This window comes from Triturus cristatus, chromosome 9 (assembly GCF_964204655.1).
Source record: "Triturus cristatus chromosome 9, aTriCri1.1, whole genome shotgun sequence".
Classification (NCBI taxonomy): domain Eukaryota; kingdom Metazoa; phylum Chordata; class Amphibia; order Caudata; family Salamandridae; genus Triturus; species Triturus cristatus.
Window position 1 is genome coordinate 1,103,835,589 of NC_140592.1, and position 12,984 is coordinate 1,103,848,572.

Consider the following 12,984-nt stretch of genomic DNA (forward strand, 5'->3'; position numbering starts at 1 on the left):
AGCAGTGGTAAAGTACACAGAGTTCTAAAGTCAACAAAAACGAATTGAGCAAGATAGGAGGGTAAAGGCAAAAGTTTGGGAGAAGACCACCTTAAGGAGACATGTCTAACAGTTTGGTATTTAAATGTTGTTAAAATAATGGACAAACCAGCTTATGTTCCCCGATAAACTTCAGGGTTTTACATCCAATCTTATTTGAAATTGTGTAAACTGATTTTATTATTGCAATGGTTTTATTATTAGAAACATGCATTTTGTTGCTGTTGCTTTTTATCTATGCACATCTACCTTGCAAATGAGTCAGTTGGCCCGCAGTGCCAAATGTTTGCCCGGTTTCCACAGACAGAATTCAGACTTGCAAATGGTGCAACATCCAATATAGCGATGGATCTTGTCTAAGGAAAAGATATTCCAAACCCAGTATGTGCTCTTTGTTGTGGTGCTAAATCGAGAATTAGCGATGCCTGCCTCACATTTTTTAGGGAGAATGGACTTTTTAGGAGGTAACTAAGTTAGTGTTTTTTGTTGTGATTGTTCATTTTGCTTTCAATTTTTTGTGACCGAAAAAAGCAACAAGTAGTTACAGTGACATCAGGCGCTGTTTGAAATTTGATTCCCATTCTCTCAGTGCTACTCTCACCAGCACTCATAAGTTTGTCTATATCATCAAACTTAATGGCACTGGCAATTGGGATTTCCTAAAATTTAATTGGGCCTTGTCTCCGTTGGAGATAAGTCTAAGGAGCCCCAATTGTCCACATTCATCGTCATTTGAAGTTTAGGGAATCAGTCTTGTTTTGCGGACAGACGGTTGTTTGTGGCGGAGAAGCAACCTTTTCCTCTGCTAGGGCCTCAGGTATGTACTCTTCTATTTATGTTGTTTGTGTTACTGGGAACTCTCCTAAATCATGATGGCCGACAGGTGAGGAGCTCCAGCTGGGAGCTCCCGGCCAAGGATTGCCTTTTAGGCTCAAATCCCCAAATGTTCCACCCCTTCTTGGTCCCTTCTACTCACCTGGTGCTCACCTTCTGCGGTCACCACATCTCCCTTTTCTCCCGTTTCTGGACGTCGGATGATATTAGGATCTCTACTCGAATCTGGTGGAGCCGAGCAACATGGCCGTTGCCCGGTGGAGCTGCATCGCAGCTAAAGGGGAGAAGACTGGCTCCGGCACACCGCCATGGCCGTCACCTACCCAGCCGAACAGCTGACATGTCTCGTCATTCCTCCACTGCTTGCCTCCCCCCCCCGTACTCCAGGGAATCACTGATGGTTCGGCCAACGAAGGAGTCAGCCTCGACGATGTTTACCCCTCGCGGATCTCCCTGGATGGCTGGTGAAGAGCGGGGACGAGACTCGCCCCTTCTGATAATCCCCCAGCCTTTCCGGGCGCGACCACAATTTCTTCCATTTCTGCCTGCCCTCCAGCTTCGCCCTTCGATCGGACATCTGGGAACCGTGAATCCTCTCCAGGTATGGGGGTGCAGTGGTTGTGAACCTATTCGCGCTGCGGCACCAAGACTGCTCCCTAACTCCCAAGCTGACTTCCCCAGACCTTCGTCTGCAGATCGTCTACACCCCCTGGTCAAAAAGGAAGATCATCTTGGAGTCATTCTGAAGCCATCTGATGACTTAAGCTGAGCTATTCCTGTAATTATCTGGGGACGTCATCCCAAACCATCCCGAAGTATGCCTATAGGGGGAAATATTTAAATGGGATGACTTTTACTGTAATCACAAAAACTACTCTAGGATGGTGTTCTGATAACTTTCACTGGCAGGGAGTGATTACCTTTTACAACTCCACGAATACTAATTGACAACTTTGGGATGAGTGTGAATTACTCCAGGATGGGCTCCAGACAATTTAAGGATGGATTGTGGATTATTCTTGGATGATCCTATTACCGCGTTAGGATGGAAGTTGATTACTCTGGAATGATCTCATGATAATTTCAGGATGAGTGTGGATTACTCCAGGATAATTTAATGATAACTCAATAATGAGCATAGATTATTTAGCATTACACCTTAAAAATTCCATGTTACAAGCACGTTAGCCCCACTGCCAATATTCCCTTGCAGGGTCCCACTATTAGTTTAGGAATATGGATTTGCTGGTAGGGGAATCTTTAGAGGATCACCTCCTCAATGAACCCTCCAGTCAAAAACAGGCCTCTTGGATCCAATATGCCTTCTTTATACAATACCATGAATTATTTGCAATGTCACGAGTTCTAAAGTAAGACCTAGATTTACAAAAGCGTCACTTAACGCAGCGCAACACCCAAATTTGCTGCGTTGCATCAAAGGATGAGAGCAGGGAAGTGCCATGTCTACCCCTCTCCCTTGCACCACTGCACCATTACGCAGTCGAGCACCATGCACACACATTTGCACTATGGTGCAAAGGTGTCTGCGAGAGTCTAGCTTAGGTTTTGTACTGGAAGGGCCCCCTAACAGTACAAAAAATACTATGCCTAGAAAAACCTGAAAACTTTTCCATTGTGGATGAGTGTTGTAATAAATACCAATTTGCTCTTGTTTGTAAATCTTGAAAAGATTTTGCGTCAAGTCAGCATTATAAAACTTAAGCAAACCAAAAATAAAACTTCCATAAATCTAGTCCAAATTATAAGATCAATATTCTCCTACACTGGATTACTTTTTAAACTCTACCGTGAGATGCGGGCACTGTACAAAATAAATCTCAGAAACAATACTTTTGGCTAGCTTTGTGCTGTAGAAATACCGTATGCATACAAAAGTTGGGGCTTCAACAAGGTTATACTTTGCATTCAGATAAGATTAACAACTTGTGCAGCTACTCCCACACTCCTGACTCACTGGGACTTGCCTTATTTGGAGGTACAGAGCATTATCTGAAGCTGTTTAATGTGGTGACCAGTGGCAAAAGACTGAAAAAAGTAATGGTTAAATGAAAACGCATCAAAGGGGATGTGTTAACATGTAATTTTATTGATCTAAAACACACCTTTGGATCCATAGGAGCCAGGATACTGAACAAGAGAACATAAAGAAAGTCCAGGACACTGTTCAAGAGGGGAAAACATGCCAGAATACTACAAAAAGGCTTAATGAAAGCCAGCAACTTCAATGTTTGTTTTTAGATTCAGAGTTTTCTTTAGTCCTCTTCCAGTATTGCAAATCTTTATAGCCAGCTTCCTTCTCATAGTTCTGTTGTCCAGTGATGGCCATCCTTCATCCCTGCACGTAGACCTCATAGCGGCTGGAGGAAAAGAAATTAACATACATCAGTATCATGATAACACCACTATTTTAGGTTTTTAATAGGACTGGGCTGTCCTTAAAATGTTCCAATCCTTTTATTTCATATAGTGTGCCCGATGAGATATGGTTACATGGGTTCATAAGTTTTACATTAAGGTTACTTGGTCAAAGAGGTAATGGTGAGAGCAAGGCATTGATGAAGAGATGGGCAGGAGGTAAAGAAAGAAGACTCACCTGTCCAAGTGAAGAAACCGCTGCTGTTCACCTGGCACTGTCACCCTTCCTCTGCAAACAGAAAACAATCAATACCAGATTTAATTTACAAAACCATCATGGAGGCAGCCATGTTGAGCCTGAACTCTACTTACAGTATTCTTATTTGGAAAACAGTCTAACAAATTGCCATACTGACCAGAAATCCAAATAGGAGCAATCAACCAAATGCTAAGAACAGGGCAACTGATCTAATTATTGGGAGAGCTGAAATTAAATCCCAACTCAAGGCTATGCACCAGATTTGCATGTCATTTGTAGTACAAATTCTCAATGAGTTACAACCCTTCCCTCACTGTTCTTTTGCAGACGGCTGTTAGTTAAGTGTGAAGGAGTCCGTGTACAATAATATGATCCAGGACCACATATGCAAACATATATTAACACAGTATGTATATTAATGTATTTTCATAGCCCTAAATCAATCAGAGTGGACATTGTGCCAGTAGTGGCTGGGTGTGGTTCTGCTTGGGCAACAGAATCCCCCAATACCAGTTGACAAGTGCAAACAGAGCCATGAGGCCATGCTTAGTAAGAGCAAAGCAAGGCAAGTTTGCCCCATGGCACTGTTCACCACCATGCAGAATGGGGCACTGACCACATAACTTAATGGACTCATGATTATAAAGGAACAGGGCACAACTCTGTGTTCCAAACCATGGACAATGGATATATAATGTCCGGTCACCAGTTGCTATTTCTTTTTTCAGGTTGTAAGTTGCTTAGTCTTACTGGTTGAGAAAAACTAGAGGTTCACTATATATTAGCACATGGACATACTTTCATATTTTTGCCAAGGTAGCATGAGAAAGGTAATATTATTGCTGCAAGGGTTCAAACATTTTTGTAAGACTGAATCTCAATGAACAGCCACGGTTGCAGTGGCTTTCACATGGCCAAGTGATGGTGCAGGTCAGAAATAGACGTCTAAGACATCCAGAGACAGGAGAGAGATATCCTGTGTGTTCTTTTCCAGCTTGGGGAAGTGACAAGTTCGGAATTTAACAGTTGACTGATTCAATGTTGCCCCTTTACAGTTGCAGGACTGTGGCACCAAGCCCCTTCACCACTCATTCAAACAAATATGCCTCTGGAAATACTATTAGGGCAGAGTGATAGCTTTCTAGGATACCAGTTATCTATCTGTTCCATAACTATCAAAGCATTTCAATTTAGTTGAACAAGGATCCATTCTACATCCTCCTTTCAGCATCTAAAACAGTTAATACAGAAGATGGCCTTAATCTATGACACAAAAGCTGGTTCACAAAAAACAAGGCCCTAAACACCAAGCATTAGACAGAACAAGGCTCAAGGAGAGGAGGGTGCGTGCATTGTCAGTCATGCCTGCTCTTATTGCAGAGGTGGGTGGAGTCAAGTGCGGATAAATTGGTCGGTCAGTGACAAGAACGTGGTTCGCGTTCAGTCACAGATCTGCCTAGCATTTCCCGCACTCCCTTTGCGTTGTCAACTTACCTGCTCAGGTCCCGTTGTCCCGCAGTCGGGAATACGTGGTACCTTGATTGGACGTCTCTGACATGTTATGGCTCCGACACGCGTGTCTTCCTCTTACAGGCCGCTGATCTCTTCTTCCGGGTTCCTGTCCGCATCCATGTTCCCTCGCCGGAGGTACCTGCTTGTGTAGCTCTGTTTCTTCGCACCGGAGTTTCTTCAGCCTCTCGTCCTGTACAGAATACAATGAGAGAAGAAAGATATATTTAACCAAAGAATCCTCGTCTATCAGGTATATAGTAGGATGATGATGTTATATATTATTAGAAGGACATAGTTACCACCGAGAATGGAAAATTGTTATTCTTTTGTTTCCCTTATTTAACACGGGCTGGATATAAAGAGAAAATAGATGCAAGTTAAAACGAATTTCGTAGCGCGCGCTGCATCGCAATTTGCGATGCAAGACACTATGAAATTAGTTTTATTTATTTAATTGTTTTACTTACCTCCAATTATCCATATTCCGGTTTTTAGTACCCCTCACCCTGCCCCTCCCCCGCCTTTCCGCCCCACAGGAAAAACCTCCACGGGCCGCGGCTGCGCACTCACCCATACAGCCCCTCACACATGTATTCACTGACCCGTACAGCCACTCATCTCCCACTCAGACACCCATACAATCACTTAGACACCAACTGACAGATAAATGTAAAGAAGCCATATTTATAGGATAGGTAGAATATCAATCACTTATCTTTCAAGTGTTCTTTTGCGGCTTGTAAAGCATTCGCTTCTGCTTGTAACCGTACACACTCCTAATTGAGACAGGAACCAGGGCCAACAGAATACCTTAAATTTTGGTTAATAATGGACAAGGAGTTATATACAGTTTCCTTAGAGAGAAAGCAAATCATAATTAGACCATACAAGTGGAAATGCAATTTCCTGTGCATCTTAAAAAAAATAATAAAACATTACACTACTGTGAAATGATGGACTTTCCTCTGTTATCAAATCAAAGAATTCTTCATTGTCCTGAGGACAAAATCAAACAAAGAAACATTTTAAAAAAGCAACCATTAGGCCATCATTTATACTGTACAGTGCAAAGTTTTCCATTTAATTATTCACATTTTAAAAGAGAGGTATATGTGCCCTGTTGAGTAGATTAGTGCACCATATTAACTATGTGTCGTAATAAAAATCAAGGCTGTTTGCATCGATAACAATCCAGAAATTATGTAGTTATTAAAAAGAGCTTTTGACAGTAAAAGGCAAATTACAATTACCAGGTAAAAAAGACTGGCATGTAGGCTTAACAATATGCATTTAGCTCTACTTACATCATGGTCAACCCTTTTGTTGCTTGAAAATGGGCCATGGCAGGGTATGGTTCACATCTGCATCGGTGACTATTGCTGAAGATGGAAATTTGCAATAGGCCAGGGTGTGTGTCTGCGAGCTAGAAAACCTTGTGGTGTCAAAACATTTGGTGCCAAGTGTACCATCATTTTGTGATCTCGTTTGCAGGGTCTGGTAGGTGTTACTCCATTGCTCGAAACAGCCAGCTCTTGTGTAGGAAATAGTTTTTTGAGTATTGACTGGTGAGGTGGTGAAGGGAAGGCATGTTTTTGTCCTTGAATTTAAGAGGGGACTCCAAGACAGGTTCATTTTCACTTTCTCCTGCTTCATATTTATTTGTAGATTTTGGATGAAGGACACTAACCATCCCTGCTGAAAGGGCCAACAATTGTGAATTCCTTTTCAACTGGTTCAAGTCTTAGAGCATATCACAAACTGATTGACATATTTAATTGGAGAAAAGTATCATGGAGGTGGGCAAATACAAACAACCTTTCTCTATTGCCAGATATTGGACACATATGGGAAACATGAACTATTAGTAAACCAAGAGGCAGGACAGTTATGTAAATCCTCATTTTACATCCCCTTCAAAAATGAATGATTTTACACCTATTTTAAGCTGATATTTAAGTGAAATCAATGTGGCATTGGGGGAGACTTTATAGCTTTCACCTGAACAGCGATTGTGCCGTGCTTGTGAAATCTCTTGTATTTAATATATCTTAAACGGGGGTGTTTATCAGTTCCTGTCGCTTAATTACTGTATTAATTCGCTTTTGTTAACTTCCCCTGGCTGCACACATTTACAGTACTTCTACTAAAGCTGTTCACCCTGTTTAAGCCCCATTCGCTAAGATAACATCCGCAGAGAGCTGCAATGCTTGCTTTTATTACTTAGTTGTGTAAAGCAGATGCTTTCGCCTTAGAACATTTGTGGCATTTCCTATTCATGCCTCGTTACCTTTCTTTGCGTTTTATAGGCATTATCCAAATGATTTTTTCAACGTAATCTATTTAGTCATTGTGATCAAATTCTAAATGTTGTAATAAACATTGCACATTAAAAATAAAAAGTGAATATTCCAAAGCTATGCTATATTTTACCATTGCAGTTAAAATGGGCTTGATTTGAATGGTGAAGCAGGTGCAGTGGCACTGTGGCCAAAAGCTCTAGGGACTCCATAATACTGCTAAATATTATTACTAAACAGACAGTCACAAGTGCAGTTATCTAGCAAGCACTATTGCCATGATTTCAATGGTGCTGCAAGTACAGTGGCACCAAGGGCCAAACATAGTCAGAACTCCCCTAAACACATAATATTGCTATTACATCAATTAATTCCATTTCCCTCTTTCATTTTTCAAAATGTTGCTACTGCGTACCCCCACTATATCACTTGTAACAGCACAATATATTGCCTTTTTGTACATAAACAAGGTATAATACTAACAGACTCTCTGTAACTTATATTTTCCAACTACTCAGCAAGCTACAGCGTACAACAAAAAACAGCTTATTATTAATCACATAGGTGAAACCTAATGCATTTACCAATGCGTGTTACTATTACCTTGGATAACATTGGACACCAGCTCTTCAACAACAATTGCTTTTCCACCAGTCCCACTTGACCGATCCTTTTGAAACTTGGAGGGGCACAAATTCCACCTGTTCCCAACATTCTTTACCAAGCTGCACTCCATTCCCATCACTAGAATGGGTGCGACTTTTACCCTAAAACCCCACCTCGACCATTCAAAAACAACCCATATTCAGCCAAAAATGCACAAAAACACACCAAACCATACTTACTCCAATTTGCACGAAAGAGTCACATGCCCTGAACCCTAGCCCACACCAACCTTATGCTTAGTACATCTGGCCCTGGATATTAAAAAAAACCTTGCAACAACTCTTTTGCAGTAACATTTTGTAGTAGATTTAGAATTCCAGACAATTCGAACTTTAAACACACTTTGATTTCCACAAGTGTATTTATTTTGATTTCATTTCAGTGCGTTGGTAACTCCGAGCAGGGCATCTTTTTGCAAGCAAGTCATACACCCAGTCATGCCTACTTTCTACATTTGTTAAATATAATTAATCAGTTCCCTTTTTGTTTTGATGAGTTTTTGGCTGAGCAGCCGATTGTTTCGTTTCCTAAAATGAGCATACTTAGTTGCAAAAAGTTCACTGCCTACGCATGGCTTTAAAAACCTCCATAATTCAGTGTACAAAATACAATATTGTATTTCCTCAGCAAACACAGAAATCAGTGCTCATCCGCTATGCAAGCATACTGTTGTATAATAGGATTGAGTTTATATAATCGTACAGTACAAATAAGCACCGCTCGAGTTTCTGCTTTTGGATTCCGCGTTTAGGTCCCCGATTACTAGAGGAGGATCTGCAAACTGTTCACGCCTACAATAGATCCAATGAACTTGGAGCTGCTGCTGCATTTTAATTATTCAGCTTCAGTGGCGTGGGTCGAGACCTACTGTATTGTACCTTTTATAAAGCACTTACTTCACTTGTATGAAGCGCCTGTTTACTTGGGTACAATGCTACACCGTGCGGGGTGGGTGGTTAGTGTATTCTTTCTTTTGAGCTTATGTCGGAAACATGTTTCTGTAGTCCCTGAGAGGTCCTTTAAAATGTGTTTCACTTAAAACTGTGATGGTGGAAAAAAAGTGAGAGATAAAGCATGCACAGTATACAATGACACAACCCTTATAAGAGCTTTTAAAGCAACTGTGCGCACCATACGTATCACATCCAGAAGCAAACCAAGCACCTGGGCTCTGTTAATTAATCAGGCAAAGATAAGTCTGAGGGGTGGAGGGAGCTCTACGGGGACTATACATGAAACTGCATCACACCATCCTACAGGGCAGTGGTCTCTAATGCACGTGAAGCAGTTCATCCATGGGGTGCGCCACTGTGATCATTATCAAGCTAGACATTAGAGCAGCCTCAACTCCTCGTGACTCCAATCCATGCAAATGCCTTTGTGTACCAGTATCAGAAGAGTCACTGCTTGATGTGCAGTTACGCATCCAATTTGCCGCCTCTGGGCATTGCTGTGTGGCACTCTCCTGGCCCAGGCCAGCCCGTGGTCCTGGCTCCAAGTCAGCAGAGCGAGAGAGTTGCGGCCACCATCTTGCCGCAGTGACCATGCTGATTCTGGAGGGCTGCAGCGGCAGCACGACCCCCTTCCAAGAGCTAGCGAGCATCTGCATGGCCACTAATGTCGGTGGGCCCAGTCGGAGACAAATGCCTGCTCAAAAGAACATCTTCATTCCTTCCCACACTTTTCAATACTTAGTAACCGGATTTGGGTCACTAAGTGTTGATGTATAGGCTACCTATGTGGGTGGGCACAAATATGAGAGAAAAAACGTCCGAGTAAGCACATGAATAATCCCGAATCCAATTTTCACGAAACCGGTCCCGCATGCCCTTCCTTACCTGAGATGCCGCAATCTATAATTTTCGTGCTTGGTATGTGCGCAAAGTCTGGTAAATAAAAGAGCGAAGTTGCGCCATATTCCCCCTTGTAAAATACAGTTGCACCCTCGCTATTTTCCGTTGGTGCTGCAGTGGAATGACGTCACTTCCGGCGCTACCGGATGTGCGTAGGACTTGTGCAAGTCCGCCTGTGATTTTAGGTACCTGCATAAAGGTGAGTGGGAAGCAGAGAGTGAACATTCGGAAAAGGACACAATTAGGCTATTTCTACTTGTGCAAAACTTGAATGCAGGTTATGCCAAAGGTTGGCGCACTCCAAACAAAGGTTTCCCATCTGATGAACCCCAAAAGACCACAAGCATGGGTATCGTAGGTTCTCCACCGTATGTTCCTGTAAGGGCTCTTTTCTGCTCTGGGGACGCATCTTCAGTAACAGGCGTTACTGGCAGGTCCTCTTGCCCCCGAGGTAACTTGTGTTAAGTTCTAGAATGTCACTCCAGTGTGTTTCCGAATCGAACTTGCAACAGGGTTGCCATTGTCTTCTCCCTTTTCTGGAACAGCTTTTTTTCTCCTCCGAGACATCACTGTCCTCAATCTTTCCTCTACAGGTAACCAAGCAATGCACCATCTCGCAAAGAAAAAAATAACACCAGAACCAGACCAGGCGAATCTCAGACTCTAATTGAAATCCCCGTTCATCTTCTCAAATTAAACGCGGGACTCGGCTGTCTTTCTGTCGGCTCATTTATGCTTTGAATCTCAATCTGGATTAGGCATTGAGATTCCGAATTGAGCATCCCAGTTCTCTCGCTGTATCTGACAGTTTCATGATTCTGAATCAGAATATTGTGTGCTGACGACGATGTGTTCCACATTTTCGGTACTCAGTCAGTGAAAATATTTATTGTTTGATTAATTACAATAATACAAATCCTAACCATCATCATAAAACATGTTTCATAGGCTAGCACTCTGAGATAAAGCTGTCTTCCTTTGCATTTTCAGTGCTCACAAACTGATCATATTTCACCATTTGTCTTAACTGATATGTATAAACTGGGTTTCAAGAAAGCATCTCAGCCCATATACCATGCTTAAACAAGCATTTGCAATGCAATAGGTCTTGCATTTGCGAGTATTTGAGCTTTTGGCATCGTAAATCACAATTCCTTTTATTTATGTGTTGGTTTTTAAAACAAGCATTTGCAATGCAATAGGTTTCGCATTTACTAGAGTTTGAGCTTATTGGCATTGTAGATTACAATGCCTTTTATTAATGTGTTGGTTTATTAAACAAATAAATAAAAGGCATTGTCATTTACAACGCCAATAGCATAAACTCTCGCAAATGCGATAAGTATTGCATTGTAAATGCTTGTTTATTTATTTAGGGTGTTTTATAAGGTGTGAACGCGATTCGCGGGCATTGGAGCGCTGTACAAACAATTGAAGAAGCATACATGTAAAAAATATACACATTAATAAAAACCTTGATTAAAAGCTAATGACTCTAGTAGTTTATGGTATGCTGTAATAGAAATATTTATAAATGTCCATCCTTCGTTTATGAGGCTCTCTGTTTGAGTCTCAAAGAAGGTTTCCTGAGTCGTCATCATCATCAAAAAATCTTTATTCGACCTAAATTAGGTCATAAAAGAAAAAACAGAATACATGCATAAAACAGTATAAATGATACATTATAAAAATTCTTTGACAGTAAAAACACACCTCGTAGAACTGAGCCTGCTATGACCTCGATCCGTTCCAGTTACCCGGGGAACAATGTTTATGAGGCGTTCTTCTGGTAGGGATGCGCTTCTGTCCAATATTGGAATTAGTGACATTGTGGTGTCCACTGCGTTCCAGCGGACAAGAAAGGAGCCTGACACCATCCTTCAGGTTACAAGTATCCCCAGCCGCAGTGCATGGATGTTGTACACACAGAGCACACCAGTATGAAAAAATATGCTTAAAATATTGTGCAAAACAAATAGGAATGTGACCAGCCACTGTCCCACGCGGTGGAGGACGAGTTATCTGAGATGAGTGAGCTTTGAAGGGAAGTGACGTATATGTAGATAAACCCTCCGCTGTAACTGGATTGTTAACAAAAGTGAACGTTTGCTGAGGGTGGGGGCTTCATCCCCAGGAGTCGCCCTGCAAACGTTTAACCTGCTTAGATATTGTAGAGCTATAGGGGTGTCAAAAACTCAGGGAATGAGGGGAGTGGGCGTGAGTCCTATCACATCCTTCTGGGTTTCATATGTGCACACATGCATCACTGTGCAAGCAAGGGCCTAGCAAATGATTCGGATGCCTATTGTTTTTAATTTGCCAATCCAAGATGGATCGGTAAATAAAAAGAAGTCAAATTCCTAGTATTTCGAGTGGCCGATGGCGTTTGCTGCCAAACTCTCCTAAATACATGAATAGATATGCATTGCGAATCCAATATATATTTTTGTAGAGTTTTACATAGCGTGAACTAGACCCGAGAAATCGGGTATCGGAGCGCTTTACACTAGCACCAGTTTCAATCCAGATGGACACGTTTTTTTTAGGCACGGGGAGATTAAGTGATTTGCCCAGTAACACAGGGTGTTGAGCGCCATTGCCGAGACTCGAACCTTGTTCCCCAGCTTCGAGGGCGACTGTTTTAGCCATTGGGCTACATCCGGTAGATCGCGCCTACTCGACCCGAAGGTACCTAAGCACTTTACACGAACACCAGATGCATTGCAGAGGACACATTCATATATTTTTTTAGGCACGGGGAGATGAAGTGATTTGCCCAGTGTCACAGGATGCTTGAGCCGCCCACAAGACTCGAACCTGGTGCATCAAAGTCGGCCGCTGTAGCTGTTAGCTGTAGCTGTTAAGCCACACCCTTTCTTCCACCAGCTGCGTATTTACTGCATATGAAAACAAGCACAACAAGCTTCTATGCCTAACCTTAATACAGCATGCCTCGCAGATCAGCGCATGCATTGCCCAGGCTCAATCTAAAAAGCACGTCTGCAAAAATGTATGTAGACACGTCATAGTTGACAAGTTGCCCATGTCGATGCATGACTAGTTAGGCCAGTCCCTTTTTTCGTATAAATCTGGGATTTGTAGTCTTATTTAACCCAGTATAAAACCAGGACTGTAAGCCCCAGAATTC

The 12,984-nt window shown here is 42.1% G+C and overlaps 1 long non-coding RNA gene across 5 annotated transcripts; it reads right to left on the reverse strand.

Moving 5' to 3' along the window:
• Positions 1-2,966: 2,966 nt before the first annotated feature.
• Positions 2,967-9,959, reverse strand: LOC146799440 (uncharacterized). 5 transcript variants are annotated; one of them, XR_014968905.1, is made up of 4 exons: positions 9,822-9,959; positions 5,003-5,210; positions 3,488-3,538; positions 2,967-3,251 (listed from the first exon to the last, which is right to left on the reverse strand). It is a non-coding gene; the product is annotated as an uncharacterized LOC146799440 (long non-coding RNA). The 5 variants fall into 5 exon arrangements; XR_014968908.1 differs by having other exon boundaries at positions 5,003-5,830; positions 9,822-9,941; XR_014968906.1 differs by having other exon boundaries at positions 5,003-9,718; positions 9,822-9,941.
• Between the last annotated feature and the right edge of the window lie 3,025 nt (positions 9,960-12,984).